This window comes from Prionailurus viverrinus, chromosome B2 (assembly GCF_022837055.1).
Source record: "Prionailurus viverrinus isolate Anna chromosome B2, UM_Priviv_1.0, whole genome shotgun sequence".
NCBI lineage: Eukaryota > Metazoa > Chordata > Mammalia > Carnivora > Felidae > Prionailurus > Prionailurus viverrinus.
The window spans coordinates 2768161-2790670 of NC_062565.1; the positions used below are offsets into that span (position 1 = coordinate 2768161).

At 47.5% G+C, this 22510-nt stretch overlaps 5 non-coding genes and 1 pseudogene across 5 annotated transcripts; 5 read left to right on the plus strand and 1 right to left on the minus strand.

The window, feature by feature from the left end:
- The first annotated feature begins 2636 nt into the window (after window positions 1-2636).
- Window positions 2637-16673, plus strand: LOC125165609 (60S ribosomal protein L35a-like; annotated as a pseudogene).
- Window positions 4606-4677, plus strand: TRNAM-CAU (transfer RNA methionine (anticodon CAU)). The gene has a single exon. It is a non-coding gene; the product is annotated as a tRNA-Met (tRNA).
- Window positions 5797-5869, plus strand: TRNAK-UUU (transfer RNA lysine (anticodon UUU)). The gene has a single exon. It is a non-coding gene; the product is annotated as a tRNA-Lys (tRNA).
- On the plus strand, window positions 14512-14583 carry TRNAD-GUC (transfer RNA aspartic acid (anticodon GUC)). The gene has a single exon. It is a non-coding gene; the product is annotated as a tRNA-Asp (tRNA).
- A 1429-nt stretch (window positions 16674-18102) lies between the features above and the next one.
- Window positions 18103-18175, minus strand: TRNAK-UUU (transfer RNA lysine (anticodon UUU)). Its single transcript has one exon. It is a non-coding gene; the product is annotated as a tRNA-Lys (tRNA).
- Window positions 18176-19598: 1423 nt separating this feature from the next.
- Window positions 19599-19704, plus strand: TRNAL-CAA (transfer RNA leucine (anticodon CAA)). Its single transcript has 2 exons — window positions 19599-19636; window positions 19659-19704. It is a non-coding gene; the product is annotated as a tRNA-Leu (tRNA).
- The last annotated feature ends 2806 nt before the right edge of the window (window positions 19705-22510 follow it).

Below are 22510 nucleotides of genomic sequence, written 5' to 3' on the forward strand. Positions count from 1 at the left end.
AAGACCGAGAGCCTTCGGGGACGTCCTGGAGATGGGCTCCCCAGTCTACCCGGGACCACTTTCAGCCCAACCATGCCAACTGCAGCCCCAACGGAAAGACAGGGACTTAACCTTGCACAGACTCGACCTTGCAAATGGACACCACTCTACTATTCCAGCCCCGGGAAGACACGTTCTTCCTGTCCACCCCCCCACCCCAGCCCAGCCAATGAGAAGCCACCATGCTTCAACTTCCGGTTTGCTCCAACAAACCTTTGGTTTGGAACTGCCTTCCCAGCTCACCCCTTTTCTGCTTAAAAAAGCACATTTCTCCTTTGTTCCCTGGACTTGCCTATGGTTTTGCCAGATTGCAATTCTCTTTTATTCCCAAATAAACCCATCTTTCGCTGGTAAAAATAATAGGCAGTTTTTGTTTTTAAGGTTAATAGGCTAATTCAATACTGAGACAATAAATATCTTCATTGATGTAAAAGGTCTTTACAGAATAATTGTTCAACACTTACTTTATGTGTCACTAGAAAATAAGCTCTCTGAAGACAAAAGTTTAGTTTCTTATTCTCACTGCTTAGAACTGTCTCTGGCACATAGTAGGGAAAAGATGAATTTCAATAAAAGTAAAGCCATAACTCAGACAGATATAAGAACCACCGTACGTTAAAGGCTTTACTTAACTCATAATACAGGAATCCAGCAGATTTTATCAGTTTAAAAGAGAATCCAAAGAGTAGGTATATTTATAGCTCAGGAATACTGAAATAAATGTGAAAATGTGACCCCAGCTTTTGCCACAGCAGGGAAGGGAAGTCATCTGAACCTCTCCTGTCCAAGACAGAGTTTGTACGTCTATAGACAAGAATTATTTTCCATTGCTCCCAGGTATTCGCAATTACCGAATTGTCGAGTGAATCAGAATTAGATAACCCAGAGGGGATTCTTTGAGAGAATGCGGTTGGTTTTCCGTTGACTCAAGACATTTTCCCCTATTGTACTTGTTGAATGTTTGTTGATTAAAACAACGACCCGCAGTATCTGCCCCTCCCTCACTTGTGCTGTCTCTGTCTCTCTCAACATGAATAAAAAACTTAAAAAAAAAAAACAATTACCACGATGAAATATAAATAATACCTCCAGTGCCAAAGAAAGTTTGCTTTATGGTAATTGGAGGCAAAATTTCACTGGCTTGTAATTCTACTATTCTTCCTTTCATTATCTTGTCTTTTTGTTGCATAAAATTATGTTAACATACTCACGTCCTATTTCACTTTTAGCTTTTAATATGTAACTTTCTGGAGATTATATTTTTTTCTTTCTTTTAAGAGGCATCGCGCTATCTTCTTATCCTAACAGAAAGAATACCTATTATGAAATATTTTAATCTCAGGATCTGTCGACTAACATTAAACCATCACTGGCTGGTTCTACAATCAAAGCACAGCTGTTCTCTTTCTTGTTTGAACCTTTTAATCTGTTTTCCATGCCTCTTTATTAGTCTTTCATATTTTCCACCTCTTAAACTCTGTCATACTGCTTCCGGAATATTCACTTAGATTTAGTCTAGTTTTTCTCTCTTTATTCGTATATTTCTGTTTACCCTTAGAGTGTTGAGCGTGATTTTTAAAAGAACACTTCTCAACTTTCATGTAGTCAAAATTGTCAACCTCTGTCTTCACCGTTGAGTTATATTTTGTCTTCACTCTGGAACGAAATTCACTTTGAGGTCAGTTCCGTACACTTCCATGTAGATGGCCACGTTAAAAAAAAAAAATCTACCGCGGGTGGTGTTTACACAGCCTTCAGCAGTGGAATTTCAAAATGAAGACTCCGCACTCTCCCCTTGAAAACACCAGGCTCCCTCGTTGAAAATTCAGGTCCAAAAGTGAGAGCAAGATAGCAAAGAAGGCCGTGGAGAGGCCAGGAAAGAGAACGGGAGCCCTGGGAAACTGGGGGAGATGGACCAGCTACATAATTTACGGGACCCAATGACAAAGGAAAATGGGGACCCCTGGCTCAAAGAGCGGGAGAAACGTGCTGTTCAAATTACTAAAATATACCCGCATGGGGGTGGGCTGGAGGCTCACTCCCACCAAGACTCCCACCCAGCGTCCCCTGGTAATGCCAGCTGCGAGACTACAACCTTTCCCCCCAGATCTCCTAGGGAGCTTACTGCTAGAGGGAGGGGGTCAGGAAGGGGAGTGGGAAGGGCAAATTGGCACAAACCCTTCTCTGGGAGGGAAGAGCCAGGAGAGCCCAGGCTTCAACGAAAGCCCCAGCCTCAACACGCTCCGTGCCCCAGTGAGCATCACGAAACATATTTAAAGGGAAAACTCTTAAGAATTTCAAGACGGCATCCGCAGAGCATAAACCCCAAGACAGAGCCCTTCTAAGTGTGGGTTTGGGGGTGACGGTGCGCTGTGTGACTGCATAGGTTCAGGTCCATAAATCCGGCCCTCTTGGGAATCACACACTATATTCAGAACCTTGAGAGAAATAATGGCTGAGTCCCTCTGGGGGTGAAGTATCACCTGCAGTTCTAGCGGCTTCCAGCTGGAGCTGAACTGTGATTGTGACTTGGGCCTTCTCAATCAGACCTTTCTAAGTAACTGAATAGAAACTGCAAGACAGTTCTGAAGCTGACGATGAGGCAGTAAGGAGTGGGCGATAGAAACGGTTCCTTAAGAAGCCTGAAGTATCTATCCTCTGTCCGCCGTCTTGGAACCTGTGGCGGCCTGCTAGGAACTGGACTCCTGAAACGACAAACACGTCTGGAAGGCCGTGATCCAAAGCCATTTTTGATGGCTGTAGGCGAGGTCTGCGGAACCAGAGGGAGCACACAGCTCTTCTTAAAATTGAAGGTGTTTATGCTCGAGATGAAACTGAATTCTATCTAGGCAAGAGATGTGCTTATGTGTACAAAGCAAAGAACAGCACAGTGACTCCCTGTGGCAAACCGAATAAAACCAGGGTAATCTGGGGAAAAGTGACTCATGCTCATGGAAACAGTGGCATGGTTTGTGCCAAATTCCGAAGCAACCTTCCTGCTAAAGCCATTGGCCACAAAATCCGTGTGATGCTGTACCCCTCAAGGATTTAAACTAACTGAAAAGTAAATAAATAAAGGTGTAGATTTGTTGTCTTGTATTTTTGTTAAAAAATTAAAGGCTGAAGTATTGATAACTTGCCTTTGTAAAAATCCACTTACAAATGTGACCTTTCCCCAGGAGAACCACAAAGTTACCTTGGCTTCCACTCAAAACGAAACGTGGGGGACCTGCTACCTCTCCAGTAGCAGGCGCCTTCTATGTTCCAGACTTTTTTTTTTTTTTTTTTTGCTTTTTAACTTTGGAGCAATTCAAATCATAGGAACGAATATAACATTTAACCATGAAGCTGAAAGGAGAGAAGTCTGGTTTTGAATAAGTACGCAGCTGGTGGCCATGGGCTCAGATGTGAGCGAAGATCCCAGCAAGGTAGGATCCCCTTGGGCTCTGTAGCTCCAAGGCCAAGAGCCTGGAGGAAAGACGGAAACACCTGCGCGAACCGAGAGGCGGCTTCATATACTTCTGCGTAGGAGACAGTCTTTCAACGACGCTCTCGGGGCATCCCTGGAGGGTGGGAGAAAGAAGAGACGGTCGATGAGAGGGACAAGAAAGAAGAGCGAAAGGGTGTCAGGTAAGAAATGAGGACATGGAAACGTTTGGAAACAGCTTGGCAGGAGTCTTTGTCGGGAAGAACCAGGCCTCGCTGGCAGAAACGGGTCCAGACATAACTAGAAAGCGATCCGGGCCTCGCTTTCTGCTCCAAGGTCACAACATACGTACAGACTCTCTCCCGAACACCGACTCAGTGTCGGGACCAGAGATGGGAGATTCCGTGTAGGCCGGACGTCCCGCTGCAGGGGAGGAGGGCACGGAGCCTCCTGCGAGTCCTGCGCTCGCCCCTTCCCTGCAACCCCGGTAGTGGAGGTTCTGCAAGTAGCGCTTGTGGCTCCTCCCTCTGCCCCGCCCTCTGCCCCCGACCCTCCCTCCGCTCTCGCCCCCCAACCCCGGCATGCCCCGCCCACTTCCCCCTCGCTCCGCCCCGCCCCCTCCCTCTGCCTTCGCTCCGCCCCCGCCTCGCGCGCCCCTCCCTCTACCCCGCCCAGCCCCCCTCCCTCCCCTCCCTCCGCTCTCGCCCCGCCCCCGTCCCAGCCTGCCCTTCTCTCTGCCCTAGCCGGGTCCCCACCCCATCCTTCCCCTCCCTCTGCCCCGCCCCTCCCCTCTAGCGAGTCCAGGCTCTGCCCCACGCCCCTGCCCCCTCCTGGGTGGCGGAGGTGCAGGGCGACCTAGTTTCGGGTCCACGAGCGCGCAGGTTATGGCGCGAGAGCTCCGAGCTTTGAACCCCCCGCCAGAACTCCACGCGGGCTCCCGAGAAAGGGCTGCGGACCCTGGGTTTTCTGAGTGTGTACAAAGGCGCGGACGTGGGAGGGATTCCCTGTGGTCGCAGGTCTGAGAAGGAAATGTGCGGTGGACCCCGAGTGGAAGGCGGTAGAAGAGCCGGCGGAGAAGAGTGTAGACACCCGAAAAGACGTACTAATTAGTGAGAGTCTAGGCCACTGGCGCTGCAGGTAGCAGAGTGGCGCAGCGGAAGCGTGCTGGGCCCATAACCCAGAGGTCGATGGATCGAAACCATCCTCTGCTAGCGTGTTTTTATTCAATCCGCACACTGCCCTCTCCAGCTCCAAGATCCGCACGAACACCAAGGCCGCTCGTGACAGTGACACTACTACCTTACCTTTCTTGATCTCTTTTGGATCTTGTTGGAAATTGGCCATTATCAAAAGCGTGTCTCTATCAACATTTTTGACGCTCCCCCCATACTGGGAAGGGACGCGTCATCCCGTTTATGGTCCCCGCGTCTTGGCCCCTGCCGAGGTGCGACCACGTGTCGTGCACGCACGAAGACGTGCGGTGACGCCGCGCACGCGCTCGCATCTGCCTGGTCCGTCCCTCCCGTACACAGGACAGAGCTCAGGACCCAACGTGGAGGTAAAAACAGCAGGGCGAGGACGCAAGCGGACTCCCGAGCGTCGCTGGGGAGGGGGCGGTGCACTGCCCGGGGTTCACGTCCCTGCCGGGTCGGACGAGTGGGCGCAAGAACGGCAGAACTGGCAAAGGGAGGTCGGACAGGTGTGGGGGAGACCTGGAGGGGTGGAGGGAAGGAACGTGACGGAAGGCGAGGAACGACTTGGACACAGCGGCGCGTCCCGGACAGAAGCCAGTCTTAGAAGAGGCGGTCGCGTGTTTGCCCGCTGTTCCACCCTCACAGCCCAGGAACCCCGACGCCAAAGGAAAACACTGCTGGAAGCAACGGGAATTAAACCTCTGCCCTGTGCCGCAACCTTCGTTCTTTACCCAACGTTTGGCTCTCCTAAGTTTCCTCCCATTTTCGGAAGTCGCTGGTGGAACCTGCGCTTCCTCCTCGCGGTGAGCCGTGGGGACACCTGCGCGTCCACGCCCAGGCCGGCTCCGGGGGCTCTGCCTGCAGTCCTCTCCTGCAGGAATATTCCTTCCCACCAGACGGATCCCCCCGGTTCCCAAGCGACTTTCCTCCCACGCCCCCTGCAGTAAATACACCCAATACTTGTGTCGCGAAGAAATGCAGCGCTCAATGCCGTCGAGCTCAGTGGCAGCGCTGAGGCCCGGACTGTGTGAGCGGCGCAGCTGGGGGACGCCAGTGATCTCTGGAGTCACGGGCATCACTCGCACTTCTTGGAGCCCATAGTCATTATAGGCAGTGAATTAGGGCCCCTGTCGTGAAGCCTGGGTAGCTCAGTCGGTAGAGCATCAGACTTTTAATCTGAGGGTCCAGGGTTCAAGTCCCTGTTCAGGCGGGCAATTGCTGTTTTATTTCAGTTAGGCCTACAACATCTCTGGAGCGGGGTCTCCGCAACAGCCGAAACAGACCAAGGCATATCCTTGCAAGAGTTTACGTTTTTGGTCTTTCATTAATCACATTTGTCTGTTTTCACGTTCCTTTGACACGACTCATTAATCTTGGAGCGAAGCCTGTCAGGAAGGGAAGAGAGTCTTTGCGGTCTGTCTCCGAGGTGACACAGTTTGGGCCAACTCTTCCTACACGGACAGTTTGTGGCACCTTAAAAGCGCCTGGCTGAAAAGCCATATGCGAACACATTTTGAAATGGTCTTAGCTGCTTTTTTGTCTTTACATTAAAAAGTTTCGGTTCTTATCCAGGGATTTGGATTATGGTTAAAGGCCCTGATCATGGGCTTTTAAGTGCATGGTGTGTGTGCGTTAAACCACGGCCCTGGGAACCCAAGGTACTGAGAATTTACTGGTTTTCTAATGTTTTATGTTTTTAGCCTGACGACAGGTAGTATAAATACTGCACTTAAGTTCATTGTGTTGGGTCTCTCCTTTTTTCGTTGTTATATTATTCATTTGAAATAATCAGGTTCATGCCATGTTGCTTCTCTACCCTATCCTTGTTTATTTTATTATTTTTGTAGGCACAGGGACGATATCGTTCTAAAAGTCAAAACCATGCAGAGATACTCGGAGAAATGTCACTCGCCTCAGCGGTTCTTTGGTTTTCCTTCCCTCTCTCTGCTCACTCCCACCTTCTCTCTGTGGGCAATCAGTCCCCACTCGGTTTATCCTTCCTGTACCTTTTCCTGAACAAACAAGCAGATACACAATTTTAAAATTCCCTCTTCTTTCCTAAAGAAACTATACCACAGATGTTGATTGGCACTTCATCTTTTCACTTACCAAAAGACCCTAGAGATCACTCTATGTCAGTTCATCGAGATCTTCCCTGGTCTTACATTGTTAGAGCCGCAGACGTACCCCGTTGTGTGAAAGTAATGCTTTATTTAACCACGTTCTTCTGTTTGGGCATTTCGGTTGTTCGCAGTTACAAATAATATGCGCACGTGTGTTTTCATTCTGTTGAAGGTAAGTTTTCAGGGGAGGTCATTAGGTTTGGGATTGTTGGGAGAAATGATGAATGCCTATGTGATCTTGTTAGATATGCCCCAATTCCCCTCCATAACGGTTCTATCAATTTGTATTCCCACCAGCAATAAGTAAGACTGCCTGTTCCCCATAGCTTTGACATACCTTTTAATTTTTGTAAATCTAATAGCAGAAAAATGGCATCTCAGTTTGGTGCGAATTTGCATTTCTTTATCTGTTAGAGTTCAGATATACTTTTATATGTATAAGGAACTTTAAAAAAAATTTTTTTAACACTTGTTTATTTTTGAGAGAGAGAGAGACAGAGCGCAAGTAGGGGAGGGCAGAGAGAGAGGGAGACACAGAATCTGAAGCAGGCTCCGGGCTCCCAGCTGTCAGCACAGAGCCTGACATGGGAAACCACAAACCATGAGATCATGACCCGAGCCACCCAGGAGCCCCTAAGGACTTTTTTAATATCTTAAAAAATTGTCTATTAACATCTTTTTACTATTTTACTATAAAGTTTTGGCTTTTGTTTCAATTGTTAATTGTTAATTAATTGTTCATTGTTTATCTCTCTATCTTAGACATGTTAACACAACAAGAAAACACTACATAACAGAATGGGGGGGGTTCATTTAAAGTAGTGATAACAGGAAGATAGCGATCCTTGCAATGAACTGAATGTTTGTACCCCCCCCACCCCCCTCAAATTCATATGTTGAAATTCTAAACCGCAGTGTGATATATTGGGATGTGGGGTGTTTGGGAGGTAATTGGGTCAGGAGGGTGAAGTCCCCGTGAATGACATTAGTGACTTACAAAAGGAAGCCCTGAGTGCTCTCTAGCCCTCTTTGCCCTGTGAGGATACAAGAAAACAACCCGGAGGAGGGCTCTCACCAGACCCCAGCCACACTGGCACCACCAGTCTTGGACCTCCAACCTCTGGAACTGTGAAAAATGGATTTTTGTTGTTTATGAGCCCCTCAGTTCATGGTACTCTGTGAAACTCTTTGTCAATAAGAATGAAAACAAATACAATAAACGGTCAGTTGAAAAAGCCAGAATAATACCAACAAAATTAACAGACGAAAACACAAGGAAGAAAATGAGAAAAAATAAAGTGCAGAAAACAATGTGGTAGAAAATAGAATAAAATCAAAATCCTGAATTTCTGGAAGAAAATAACTTAAGGCAAACTAATGACTAATTTAATCATGAGAAAAGGGAGAAAACAGACCTAAGAAACACTGAAGGGAAATCAACATTGAAAACAAAAAGATGTTGTCAACATTATAAATGCTACATAAATTATTCTAGAACATAGAACATGAAGGAATACTTTCTAATTCTTTTTATGAAGCAATTATAGCATTAATGTCTGAACCTAACAGTAAAAAAATGTACATGTGATGATCATACATGAATATCAATCTGAAAATACTGACATTAGCAAACAGAGTCCAACACCATTCTGACAGAGTGAGATTTAGTCCAGGAATTCAAGATTGTCCCATTTTTACGAAGTCCATTAAAGGATAAGGATATATCACATTAATAGATGTAAAGGGAAAAGCCATATGATCTCTTCTGATACTGATGAAGGAGCATACGGCAAGGTGACACCCTCCAACCTCCCCCCCCCCACACCCCCACCTCTGCCCAGACAGGCGGGCTCTTTGTGACATTCCTCAGGCTCCCCTGGTTGCCCAAGAACCAAAGAAAGGGGAAAACAAATGGTTGACTGATAGAGATCACAGTCGTGCAGGACTTGAGTCTCCATCAGTTTTTAAGTGTTTTCATGATTTACAAGAAAAAAAGGCAATCTCCAGACACCTCTAGACTTAGTTTCCTGGAGCCCCAACATGCCCCTCCCCTCCACAGTGGTGTGGGGAACAAGGACAGAAGGAAATGGCAGAACTAAATTTCCTTAGAACCTGCAGCTCATTGACAAATTCTTGAGGCAGGCAGAGTATAACATTCCTCCGGGAACCCCTACGGTTTTAATGTTCATGCTTCGCTAGAGGGAAAACCACCTTAGCTTGACAATAGCCAGGCCTCTGGTATCTTCTGAGTCCTCTTTAGCATATGAAAGTCATTTTGGAAACTTCCCTTTTACCTTGAAGTCCCCCAACTCCCAAGTGTGCAATAAGTCCCTCCTCACGACCCCAGAGCCGCTCTTCCTGCCCAGGGGTCCTGTCCCCATGCCTTAATAAAACCATCTTTTTGCACAAAGACGTCTCAAGGATTCTTTCAAGGCCATCAGCTCTGGACCCCCCACCAGTCCAAAACCACATCGATACAGATACTGAAAAATTATTAGGTAAAATTCAACACCCGTTCCTGACTTAAAAGTTCAAGAAAATAGAAATTAATGAATACTTTCTCTGAACACACACACACACACACACACACACACCCATCTTGAAACCAGCGGTTTAAGCAGCTTATTTAACAGGAAACCACTAAGGGCATTTCCACTAACAATACAGCTGGTCACTACTCCCACTGCTACTCAATATTGTCTACTGGCAGTATTGGGAATGCAGTTAGATGAGAAATATCAGAGACATAAAATTTGGAAGAGGAGTAAAATGATCCCTCTTTGCAGAGGACCTGAGTACGCTTAGAAGACCCCAACATTCAACGATAAACATCAACCTACAAAGAAATTGTGGCACTCACAAATGAATGGACAAATAGATCGGTGCGGTCAAATACAAAGTCCAGAAATAAAGCAAATCACATAAGGACATTTAGTCTATGATAAAGAGGGCATTTCAAACCAGAAGCGGAAAGATAGACTTGTTGATGAATGGTTCAGGAACAACATTCCTGGAATTGAAGGGAGTCGGGGCCTTGCTCTCTGGACAAGGCTTTAGCTTCGGGGAATGTTGGGGCTGGTTTGATCTTCTATGCAGACCGCTCAAACTGTCTCCACCATCAGCAATAAGGCTGTGTCACTTCTCATCATTTGTGTGTTCGCTGGAGCTACATTTTTCACTTTTCCTTTGCATTCACAACTTGGCCGACTGTTTGGCACAAGAGGCCTAGCTTTCGGCCTGCCGTGGCTCTCAACATGCCTTTCTCGCTGAGCTTAATCACATCCAGCTTTCGATTTAAAGTGAGGTGCCCCACTCCTCCTCCCCTTGAACACTTAGAGGCCGTTGTAGGGCTATCGATCGGCCTGATTTCGATATGGTTGTGTCTTGGGGAAAAGAAAGGCCCGAGAAGAGGGAAGGGGAGAGATGGGGAAAGGCCGGTCAATGGAGCTGCCAGAATATACACAATTATCGATTAATTTCGCTCTCGTATTTGGGCACGGTTCGTGGCATCCCAAAACAGTTACGATGGGAGCCTCAACGCTCATGGATCACAGATCACCACAACAAATATAATAATAATGAAAAAGGTTGAAATATTGTGAGAATTACCAAAGTGTGACACAAGGACACGAAGTGAGCAAATGCCTTTGGAGAAATGGTGCCAGCAAATTTGCAGGACGCAGGGTTGCCACAAACCTACAGTTTATAAAAACAACAGTCATAAAAGCCATAAAGCAAAGCTCAAGAGAACAAAGTATGCCTATGTAACGTGTGAGTATGTTCCTAGGAGACAAAGTGTTGATTTGTCAGGTTACATAAATCTGTAACTATTGGAGGTAATGAGAACTGTTTTCCCAAAGTTGTAAAGACATACGCCTGTCTTAGTCCCTTGCAGCTACTGTGACAATTTCCACAGACTGGGGGCTTCTAAACAACAGAAATTTACTCCTCAGTTTTAGAGCCTGGGAAGTCCAAGATCAAGGTGCTAGCAGCTTCAATTGTCTGATGAGAGAGAGCTTCCTCGAAGGAGCTCTTTGGGGTCTCCTGAAAAGGGCATTAATCCAATCCAGTAGGGACTAACTCAGGAATTAGTCACCTCTCAAAGGATCCGCTTCTAAATACCATCACATTGGAGGGCAAGATTTCAACCTATGAATTTGAGGATAACCAAACATTCAACCCATAACGTCTGCCCCGTCATAATTCAACCTGAGTCCGAAGGCCTGAGAATCAGGGAGCCAGAAGAAGATCCATGTTCCAGCTTTGAGCAATTAGGCAGAGGGCCGAAGTCTTTCTCTGCCCTTTTGTCCTATTTAGGCTCTCAGCAGCTTGGATGGTGCTCACCCATATTGGGGAAGGCAAATGGCTTTACCGAACCCCCTAATTCAAGTGCTAATTTCATCCAGAAACACCCTCACAGACACACCTAGAAACAATGTTTAGCCAGATATCTGATCCGGGCAAGTTCACCCATGAGGTTCACCACCACAGGCTCTTTGGGCAAAGTATAAAGGGTACTGTGTCTTCAAATCTTCTCCAACAGTTGTCACTTCTGTACATTTAATTTTTATCCTATCAAGTGGAAATAAGTTTGTTGAAGTAATGGCTTGCATTTTGGTATCGCAGTGAGGTTGAATATCTCTACACATGTTTGGATTTATACACTTGAATTTTCTCCCCAATTCCGGTTTACTTATGTATTTATTTGACTGCCTGTTTTTCTATTGAGTTGACGTGCTTGACTTACTAACGTAAGGGAGGTCTTGGTGCATTTTTTTCTTTTTCTCTTTAGTTTCTTGCAATTCCATTATTTGAATGGCAGTTAACCTTTCTCCGCACAACTTGTGTTTTCATTTTAAGCTATAAATTCGGTTACAAGAAGCTATTAATTTCATATGCACAAACCGGTCAAAGTTGTCTTGACCCTGTAGCATTTCTGTGTCGTATTTAACCAGTGTTTCCAATCTTTGCTGCTCGAATATACATTCTCATGATGGGGGTGGATCACTCACTCACTTGTGGGTGGATCCCCATCCTCTGAATTACTCTCTACATCAGCAGGGCTCAACTCCCCAGACTGTGTTTCTCAGGCCAACCTCCCACCTGTCTGCAGCTTAGTTGCGCTGGTGGGAGATTGGAGGCCAAAAAAAGATGGCGGAGCCAGGTCACGTCTACCCCTCTTTCTACCGCGGGCTCCGTAACCTGGAGTAGCTGCACGTTCTCCTTGCCCTCAGTTCACAGAGAACAGAGCTGGTGTGATGAGATCTTGGGTCTGGAGAATTCCAATTCCCCTCTCTTTCCAAAAGGAGGATGGTGCTTTGCCTTTCTTTTTTTGGAAGGGTTTAAGGCCACCCTCATGCGTACAGAGCATTAGCTTTTTGAATGTAAGTTAAATTTTAGTCAAATGCTGAGACTGGATGGTGAGGAGCAGAAGGGGAGGCCTCGCATGTCTGTGCTCAGATTTATCCATGACCTGGGCTCGCTCGTGCTTTCTAACACGAAGATGCTGGACCACGTAAGCTGTAGTCCTCAACTTACCTCGTCAGGTGACTTCTGGTTGGGTTGAAATCAGTGTTGGGCACTGGATGGAGATTAGGGGAGAGAAGCCAGAGTGAAAGTATTATTCGCCACTGCTCGGTCTCAGCTGTATCTCCTCAGGGCATCAAATGCCTTCGAGGGCAAGTCTGCCGGGGTTTCAAGTTCTCCCAGAGAGCCAGGCCTTTTAGCCTGTGTGGCTTCCTACATTGATAGTCTCTGTCCCATTGACCACATCAGCTCTTCCATCATTAACGGAATTTTACTATATTACTATATTTGCTATACAATTTACTGTATTACATTTCTATACAAATTATTAAATTCTATTAAATTTACTATATTAAATTTCTCCACATTATTCCCCAGGATAGCACCTACAGGTTCCCGGCTGACTCACATACTCTCTACTGAGAGCTTTAAATTTTGGTTGTGGCATTTATATCCTCGATCTTTCTAGTGTTCATCTTTATCCAATGTCATATTTCCCTCCATGAGAAAACTATATTTTTTTCCTCGCTCCACTTACTAAATAGCCTGAACTGTCCTCTGCCCTGAATGCCGCCCCTCCCAATACACCAAATACTGATCTGAGCTCTCTGTCCTGTTTAACCAGTTTGAGGTTCTATGCCTGTGTCTGTGATGTGACAATATATTCATTCCTGGAGTGTCTGATGAGTTCTGCAAGCTTTACAGGCGATCCTCTCCGTATTTGTAGTAAAAGTGGCCTTGCTATTATGGGCCCGATACACTTACAATTTTACAAAAAGCTCTTGGAAATCTCTTCAAGCTCTTGAAAAAATTGTTGGGATTAATATTAGGATAATGTGGAATTCATAGATCGCTTTAGGGAGAAATGCTATCCTTGAGATACTAAGTCCCCCTATCCACAAAATTATATACTTCTCCATTTGTTTAGGTCTTTAATGTCTCTTTGGAAATGAGGCTATGTTGACATTTTGCCGTTTCTAATATTTTTGGAAAGTTTGTATGTTTGTGTTATCACCATCATTATGTCATTTAACAGCTTTGTCCTCTTCTTTTTACAATTTCCTTCCATTTTTACTGGAGCAACAGTATCGGACGACTGTATACTCTCCCTTCCCTTTCCCCACAACCAAACTTTCTCAGTGCCTTTCCAGCGCTTAGTGTATACTCTGGTGCAGTCAACGGAGTTTATGCATAAACGCTTTATCTTTCATTCTTAATTGCAGCGGGTTAAATAGCACCCCCTGGAAATGTGTCTGTCCAGAACCTCAGAGCGCGACCTTACTTAGAAATAGGTCTTTGCAGATGTCATTAGTTAAATTAAGATCGGGTCCTACTGGGCTGGGCTGGGCCCTACATCCAGTGGCTGGTGTCCCTATAAGGGAGGACCCACAGAGACACAGAGAGAGGCAGAGATTGGAACTTGGCAGCCAGAGGCCAAGGAGCAGACAGGATGGCGCCGAGTCACAGGAGGCTGGGAAGAAGCCGGGAAAGAGTCTTCTCCAGAGCCCTCCTGGCGCTGGCATCTTGATCTCCCTCTGCTGGTCTCCAAAACTGAGAGGAACGCGTTTCTGTTGCCTTAAGCCAAACCTGTTTGTAGAGGTTTGTTCCGAGGTCGTACGACTCCTATTGCTTTTCTCTCCGGTCAGGACACACGTTCATTTCAGTCATGCTCATCCAGGAAGTGTGTCTTCGATTCTTTGCTCCCTAGAATTGCTACAAAGACCACCTGGGAAGCCCCCTCTGGCTCTGGGCTGGAATTTCACTGAGGAATATTCCTAACGGTGGGATTTCCACCGCTAAAAGGCTATTCACAAATAACCCACTCGATGCCAGCGCTGCAGAATCTGAGATTAGATTTTAAGAGTAAGCTCTTCTCCGTACTCCGTGTACAAATTCACGCACAACACAGACGATTCTCACCGTGGCGAACCGAAGCAGAGGAAGTGCGTCTAGCTCGGGGGTCCTGCTGTTAAGGAACATTTCTGTGCCAGAGTGATAACACTGTGCACGGCAACGTCTGATCTCCTGCGGGCTGTCGTGTTTGCATTTTCCAGGTCACACTGGGAAATCTGTTCTCTTGGATTTTATAACAAATCTTTCCTGTGAAGATGGGCGCATCTCTCAGGAGTCCCGTGCGCAGGAAAGGTCAGGACCCAGCGTGTGAATTCCTCTATAGGAGAACTTTCCGGGGAGCAACGCGTCCTCCTCGTTAGTATAGTGGTGAGTATCCCCGCCTGTCACGCGGGAGACCGGGGTTCGATTCCCCGACGGGGAGACAGCAGGTGCAGCTTTTGGCCTCGCCCTTTTGAGAGCAGCAAACTTCCGGGGTGGGCTGGGCTCCCGGGGAGCTTCCTGCTTGGATTCCACCTCTCGTTTTAAGGCAATTTCCGTGTGGGGGCTGATCGTTGCACCGGGCCGCTTTCCCTGGATGCGAAGTGCGCCCTGGAAATGCTCCCGGATGTTGAGCTGAGAACTTTGAGCTGCAGACGTCGCAGGCGCGAGTGAGGTGTGTGTCCAGGCGGGCGGGGCGGGGCGGGGTGTTTGGGCGGAATGGGACGGGCACCTGCCGGGACAGGTGAGGCGAAGGAGGGGCCTCCTCGGAGCATCCAGGGCGTAGGGCCCGCGCTCGGGGACGAGGTGCAGGTGGAGTCGAAGGGGCAGGTGAAGGCGCCTGCGAACCGGTGGCGCACGGGCTCAAGCCCAGGTTTGCCGGCGGCGGGACTCGAACTCCCGGCTCCCTGCAGCAGCCGGAACCTGGGCCACGGCAGGCAAGGATTGGGGTGCCTGTGGCCAGCCCCTTACCTGCCCCGGAATTATGTGTCCGTTGGTCTCAGCGCTGGGCAATAAACACCTGATCAAAATCGCTTTCAGACCGGATAGATTAGAAAAAAGAAAAACGGAAAGTCTACACGAAGCAGCAATTCCCAGCTGCTCCGAACTGAAACGGCGGGAAGGGACGAGCTTCGATGGAGCTGGCGAGAAAACGAAACAACCCCAAATATTAAGACAGAGGAGCGCAAAACACAAGCTCCTTGAATCACCTAGAGATGTGCCTGAATTTAGGCCGCATCCCTCCACAGCGGGTGCTGTCTTAGGGTATTTGCCCCTCACGCCCCTCCCTGCACCTGTACATTTAGGATAACAAATTCTACCCCATGACTCTTGAGGAGATTAGTAAATGAGTAATTAATGGGAAACGGGTTAGCAATCTATAAGACAGTAATACTTGAGATTATCTTTCCTATGGGGCAAAATGTATTTGAATTTTTGCTATGGACAGACATCAGTTGCATTATGATCTACAAGCCAGCCTCTACCATATAAAACTCTGGAATAGCTTAATAAATAGAAATTCAGTTAAAGGTGCACACTCAGAACCAAACAATTTCCAAAAGTCCGGTAGACAATGTCCAACACTTCACTGAAAGGACACCCAGTAATTTTCTGTTGCCTATTTCCAAGACTTTGACGGTTTTTCCCGACATATGTGACTCTTCACACTCTAAGGGGCTTTGGGACTACCCGCCTATTTTGTCAAATGCAGATTCTCCTCCAGTAAACATAGTGTACGTCTGGGGGTTCTGGATTTTCTAACAAGGTCTCTGGCGATGGAGACCTTGGTCTTACACGAACCACCCTTGGCAAAGCTCTCAATGTACATAGAAGTTTGCTGTACATTAGAATCACCTGGAAGCTTCTAAAATCGCTGATGGGGGGGGGGGGGGGGTGGGACCCAGTACCGATGAAATTAGAATGTCTGGAGGTGGGAACCAGCCCTCAGTAGGTGTTGGAAATTCCCGGGTGATCTCAACAGGCCTCGAAGTTAGGGAACCACTGCTCATTTCTCTGTCATTAGTTATTCTGGTTATGTTACTAACATAGTCACATTTTTATTGTATTTCATATAAAATGTAAACTGTATGGCATTAAAAAAAAAAGCCCACTAGTTATGTAGCATAGATTCTGTTGTTACCACCCTTCATGTAACAACAACAGCAACCTGGTGTTTCTCCTCCAAACCATGTAGTCACTACAGTGTGCAGTGGGGCCGGCGTGTTTTAATTCCGCCCCACTTTGCCTTTAGAGACTGACTGGAGGTGACACGTGGGGGGAGACAGAGAAGGAAGCAGAGAAGAGACCAGAGAGAAAAGGAGGGGAGGCAGCGGCGAGATGGAGAAAAGGAAGGAGGGGCGAGTGAGCAGGAAACACCTGCCAAAAGAGGGAAACAGTCTTTTCCAGCTGGAGAAGCCTCCGAGGTGGGTGCACCGCCCTTCTTCCGGCTCCGAAGGACCTGGGAAATCCCAGTTACAAAGTGCAGGAAAAACTCGACAGGGGGCAGCAGACTCCCTGGCAGGTGCCCTGTCTTGTCAGCTCGACTCCAGCTCCTCCCGATCTCCTCCTGGGCTTCCTCCTTGGTCGCCGCAGCCAGGGGACACCGCTGTCCCCGAGTTTCTGCGGGAACCTGGTGTCCTGCTCTGCCTGGCCTGTAGGAATACGTGATCTCCCAGGGCCCCTCTGCTCTACCCTACTGCCGGCTTCCGGCAGTCAGTGGCGGACTCCAGCGAAAACACCCCCAAATGGAGCCTGCTCTTCGAACTCGACTTTTCTGGTTCATTTCCCGTGTATGTGCACATAAATCAGCTTTCAGCAAATGCACAATGTGGAGGTTAAATGATCTGCTCAGTGATGACGGGCTGTGGCACCCGTCCAAGACTCTAGGAAATTGGTCCACACTCTGGGGAGAGCCCGAGTGTCCCGGAAGCTGTGGGTTCCTTCCGCTCATCTGGGAGATCTCAGCCTTTCTCCGACTGAATTAAGATTCAAGAGCAGGCCAGGAACTCAACCTGGAGAACAGCAGACTTTGGATCTTTTGATGAGGAGTTGTTTGACATCTTTACGTCAGGCACACCTAGATGGGGAGGCTCCCTGTCACCCTGTCAGGTGTCCAGCCGAAGGAAGGGAAGCCGGTACCACTCCCCAGACACGTGTTCTCCTGCGGGGTATCACGCGGTGGAAACGAGGAACACAGTGATGAAGCAAATGCACTCTTGCTTTGCACACACAGTATCCACCAGGTGAAAACCTTGACTTTTTAATCAAAACGCCATCTAAGGACTTACCAAAGTCTATGGCACCCTACACAGAACAAATGGAAAGAACCTCCTTTCCAGAGCTTCTACAGATGATTTAAACCCCAGGAGAAGGGGAGTAGCTTTCCCTTTTTAAAGATTTTGAAAGTAATCTCCATACCGACGCGGGGCTCGAGCGCACAACCAGGAGACCGAGAATCGCACTTCCTACCAACCCGGCCGGCCAGGCACCCTGGGAGGGGCAGCTTTTCAACGAAAGCACAAAGCGGATGGCGAACACGATTTCAGGATGTGTCTGGACTTCAGTTCTTCACCTCCGTGTTGCAGAGCGGGGCAGTAGCCGTGCACTGGCGTCTGCTGAACAAGTTGGGGGCGCCCAGGGATCAAAGCGACCACAATGGTACCTGGGCAGGATCTAATCAAACTGCACCCCGCCTTCTAGACAGTCACCCCCACGTTGTGCAAGGGAATTTTAAAAGGGCACATCTCATAGCAATCCACTCAAAAGTTTTTTGTTGTCTTTCTTCCTATCGCCCACAATTCTACATTCCCTTGCAAAATCTAGGAGTGGCTTAGTTCGCTCTTAGAAGGAATAATTAAATGAGGCTAGATTGGGCCTTCACGTGGGCAAAGACAACGAGTTCATGTGGACCACGTGCAGGTTCCTCTTCCACATGTGGCTGGGGGGAAAAAAGTCCAACTGCCGCCTGAACAGGGACTTGAACCCTGGACCCTCAGATTAAAAGTCTGATGCTCTACCGACTGAGCTACCCAGGCCATGGGAATGCGGGGCTAACTTGTCTTATAAATAACTAAATTCCGTGAAGAATTCGAACTACCAGGAAGAGAAGTGATCTAAGGTTCCAGGAACTACCAGGGCCCCCCAAAGTGTGGCTCAGCGACCCGGGTCATCTCATCCTTAAGCAGACCGCGTAACCGCCACCCTGGACATTCTCTAAAGAGCCGGTTAACGCGCACAGCTACAGGGAGAGTGAAGGTTCTTCCTGGACCCAATTATTGCCGAAGGGGACTCGCGGTTTGGGGCAGAAGGACCCTCGGACACACTATTTCCTCCTCAGGTGCTTGCAGAGCGGACGCGCGGGCTCCTTCCCCTGCCGGTGGGGGAAACCGGGACGAGGCTTTTTAGGAACTGGAACGACTGAAGGGCATCCTCAAGAGAACGCAGGGAAGATGGAGAGGAGGAGGGTTTGACCCTGACACAACGCAGGGGGATTAAGCCTGGCTGTCCCCTGCGGGACTGTCCCCGTAGTTTCGGAAATGGAGGGTCTGTGTTCTTTGGGGCCGGGGGGGGGTGCAGGGCCGCCTCCAGCTTTGTCCCTCACGTTGCATCGCGAGCCCCAACTCATCCCAAGACAGGAGGGAGCGGCGGGTGAGGAAACAGTGCTCGTGGTTCGTGATTTAGCGGCTCGCGAGCACCTGCAGAGAGACCGGAGTGGGGGGGCGGGGGGACAAATTCCCACCCACCCAAAGGAGGCGGCAGCGCCAGCCCCGGACTACTCACCTACTTCGAGTCAATACTTCCGTTATCATTAATTTAAGGCATAATGTTTGGGCTTTTCAATTCATGAAGACAAATGCCACTTTGACCAAATATGAGGAAAATCATGCGTCAAGTTCATGCAGTACCCACGATGCCAACTGCTACGAAGTCGTGTGTACGTGCTATTTTGTTACAGAAACGACACCGAATTTCAGGCATTAAAACTAACGCGACAAACCTATGCCTGGGGGAATAACATTTAATCATTTCGACTTGACCGAAAAAACAATCCAGCCGCCGCTTACTCTTAGGAGGACACTTCCAGGTGGGCCGGGGCAGGGGGCGCTAAGCCCTGCTCTCCGGGTCTCGCGGCACCTGTTACCTTCTGAACTTAACCGTGGGGGGAGGGGCGTGAGCCCCGCGGGAAGCCGGGGGGGTGGGGAGGGCTCTGCGGCCCGCGCTTTCCTCACCCCCACCCGGCGGGGCGGAGGCGTCCCCCGGGTCCCCCCGGGTCCCCCCGGGTGTCCCCGGGTGTCCCCGGGTCCCGGCTCCGGCTCCGCGCGCCTCAGCCCCCGGCTTCCGGCAAACTCGCCTTTCGCCTCCGGCATCGCGCAGGCGCACTGGGCTGGCGCTCGCTGCGCGGAGTCCCGTTCCCTCTGGTGCGTTTACAAGCCGGTTAGCGGCCCGCCCTTCGCGGGTGTCAGGATGGCCGAGTGGTCTAAGGCGCCAGACTCAAGCTTCGCTTCCCGCGCTCGGGGCTTCTGGTCTCCGCATGGAGGCGTGGGTTCGAATCCCACTTCTGACACGCTCCCGTTTTAGTGTCAAAGTCTGCAACTTTACGTAACCGCCGTTTTAGGCAGCAAGAGCGGATCTTCCTCTTTCTCCCTGTTGCTGCCCGCACTTCACCCTTTTTAAGTCGGTGGGCTTGCATGTCTTTCTCCTCTGCCGGTGCTTCCTTCGTCCCTCCTTTCTGTTTCTTTCTTTCTCCTTCTGTGTGGAATCTCAGTAATACATCAGTATTAAAATGTAGGTCTTACAACATGGATGAGGTGAGGGTTCTAAGTTCCTGCCTCCAGTATCTGAACTGCTCTGTGAGGGGCAGGGGCAGGGGCACCCTCCACCCCTCCACCCTTCTCCTGCGTGTCCCTCCTCCCCACTGCCCTCGCCTCAGCCTCTTTTTCTTCTCCGACCTTCCTCTTTCCTCCCCTGCACACCTTCTCCCCATCACTTCTCCCTGATGGTCAGGGCGTGGGCTGTGGCGTGAAGCGTCTGGATGTGATGTATTCTGTGGCATCAGATCAGCGAGACATGAGAGGCAAAAGGGTTAGAACAGTGATTCTCAACCAGGGGTGATTGGCACCCGGTGCCACCCTCCGTGGACCCCCGGTAATGTCCGCAGATACATCTGATGCTGTATGTGTGTATATTTAAATACATACATATAGAGATATAGTAAGGTTCATTTAAAAGGCAGTATACAGGGGCGCCTGGGTGACTCAGTTGGTCAGGCGGCTGACTTCAGCTCAGGTCGTGAACTCACACAGTTTGTGAGTTCGAGCCCCACGTCGGGCTCTGTGCTGACAGCTCCGAGCCTGGAGCCTGCTTCAGATCCTGTGTCTCCCTCTCTCTCTGCTCCTCCCCTGCTCACACTCTGTGTCCCTCTGTCCCTCGGTAGTAAATAAACATTTAAATTTTTTTAAAAAAATGAAAAACAGTATACAAATGATCAAAATATGAGATAGTCATTTTTAATTGATTTATTTGTAGGAAAAGAATATACAATTGTGGGATGAAAATACGTGCAAAAGAGCAAAATTTGATTTTTTTCCTGCAAAATTATCAAGTTATTTGTACCAAGTTAACCGAAGTTCTTTCTGAATCGCCGAAATAGTCTGTTGCCTCTTTGTACTCCTGGTATATTTTTAAATAATTTGAGGACAATCTACATATTTTTAAGTTCCCAATAGTCTTGTTATTATTGCTGTGGATTTACATGTTATCTGTTTTAAAAAAAACAACAACTATGCCTCATTTTTACACAATTCTGACTTGTATTCATGTTTTGTCTCCCATGACAATTCCTCTTGACTTGATTTTCACAAATGTAGGGCCTAACTTCAGAATAGTAAAAACCCCGAAGATGTCTTTTGTGCCTAACTCCTTCAGGTTCTCTAGAATGGCCTCCAACTGACAGAAAGATTTGCTCTTCCACTTTAAAAAGGAAGAATGATAGAAATAATTAGGTTTGCTTTGTCATTTTTCAGACTTGGACTCAGAAGTATTGTGAGAATTCTCTATTTACCGAACTTAGGATTAAAAAAAAAAAAAAGACTAACACTGAAAAGAGAACAGTCTTCCTGGGTTAATTGTGTATGAGGGTGTATTTTTATTTCATAAAAATAAAGTAAAATACATAAATATAAATACATATCAATGATCTTTTATTTCTCAGCTTATAGAAAACGTAGTCATGTTCAAACATAAAGATAGGTATAAAAATTGTGTATAAAGTGATTATCAGTCAGTCGGGGACAATTATAGTACATACACTTCACGATTAAAACAGAGGTCCTCAGTGTTTATGATAAGTTCCTACTCACAGGGGAATATTTAACTCCATGTCAGAAATTTAACTCCATGTCAGAGTTATACAATAAGGAAGGATCCCACTTACCTACCATCCGTTCTGCTCGTGCTGATTAACCCATACGTTAGCTGGAGCTGGAGTCTCACTGCTATTCCAAAAAAAAATCGACTACACTCTTAAATGAGGATTCATACAAAAATGTTAAAGGTAAAGCCGAGGATGTTTCTGATGCTTATCTGACCTACCTAGTCTGTAATCCCCTCAAAACGATAAAGACACTGGGGTCAAGCCTCCAGACCCCTTTACACATTCAAAAATTAATTTTATTCCATTGTACCAAAGGAGATATAAAAATGTTTATAAAACCAATGTATATAAAAGTGTGTGTGTGTTATATGAAATGTGTATAAAAATGTATATAAAAGCAATTTTCATATGGGGAGCCTGGCTGGCTCAGTCAGAAGAGCATGTAAGTCTTGATCTTGGGGTCGTGAGTTCAAGCCCCATGTTGGGTGTAGAGATTACTTTAAAAAATAAAATCTTAAAAAAAAAACAAAAACAATTTTCATGTGGAACAAAGCTTTCTCTTGTCAAAAAGTCACAATTTTAGCAGAAGCACAAAATGTTGTTTGACTCTTATTTCCCACCTGGCAAAATCTGTATTACTTATTTAGTGATGTACACTCAATTACCCAGAATTGTTACTAAAGAGCTTTGTAGGATATTAATGCTTACTCAGATTCTCCATTGCCCGTATCATCCTTTTTTTCCCCAGGTAAGACAGAGAGAATAAATGAAACTGTCAAACATAAGGGTGCCAAACTTTCAGAAATTCTTACACTTCCTTAGCTTGAAGTATTATTTTTGGCCTCACTAACAGTGAGAAAAACTCCCCCTGGGAGCCCTTTGACTTTCTGTCTATGAATCAATGACTGAATATCAGGAGCCTGAGAACGCTTTCTCCAGTCCTGGTCTCTGCCTTACTACATCCGCACGTCGCGAGAGACACACGTAGAACCCAGTC